The 580-nt window shown below is 49.0% G+C and overlaps 1 protein-coding gene across 1 annotated transcript in view; it reads left to right on the top strand.

The window, feature by feature from the left end:
- Positions 1–516: 516 nt before the first annotated feature.
- The window catches only part of LOC136853994 (homeobox protein MSX-2-like), a 3,574-nt gene continuing 3,510 nt past the window's right edge, over positions 517–580 (top strand). The window contains exon 1 of the mRNA XM_067129938.1: positions 517–580. This exon is cut by the window's right edge and continues 891 nt beyond it. The gene's annotated coding sequence lies outside the window, so the exon portion shown is untranslated.

Below are 580 nucleotides of genomic sequence, written 5' to 3'. Positions count from 1 at the left end.
GGCCTAAAGCTCAATAAACCAGAAGAATAAATTGATTAATAAACACCATATCAAATGTCAACCCCATTTTAATTGTGGTGGAGTTTCCTTCCCCCTCTGCCTCCCCTCCCGTGGCGCCGACGTCCCGGCCACCTCCTCCCATATTTGCCTTTCCCCTCACTAGTTAGACAAACTCTCACTTGCGCAATTAAGGCCGATGAGGTGATGTTGATTTCCATTTCATTACCGTCACTACTTCCCGCGATTCGCTGCGGGGAAAGAATCCAAATTTCTGTCGACTTTCCTCTGTTAAATTCCTACGTGCAGGGATCTTCCTACTCGGCAGGTTACTTCGACAAGCGGCTGAACTGTAAATCTTGCCATAAACCTAATGGCCCGTGCCGAGTGTTTACTAATCTTCACGCTGACTGGTTGCCGTCACGTTAGAGGCTCCGCCCCCTATTAGTGTCCGTTGTGATGATTGGGTTACGTAATCGTAAGGGGCGGAGGCATGGTCTGTTAGGGCGTCGCTGAGTAAGAGGTCCCAGTTAGTAGCTAGTGATAGCCAAGACTCCTAAGTTAACTCCGTGCTGGTGAATTG

Source organism: Macrobrachium rosenbergii, chromosome 28 (genome assembly GCF_040412425.1).
Source record: "Macrobrachium rosenbergii isolate ZJJX-2024 chromosome 28, ASM4041242v1, whole genome shotgun sequence".
In the NCBI taxonomy this organism is placed as follows: Eukaryota; Metazoa; Arthropoda; class Malacostraca; order Decapoda; family Palaemonidae; genus Macrobrachium; species Macrobrachium rosenbergii.
Note: the sequence above shows the minus strand (reverse complement) of the source record. Positions and strands in the feature narration are given on the sequence as shown.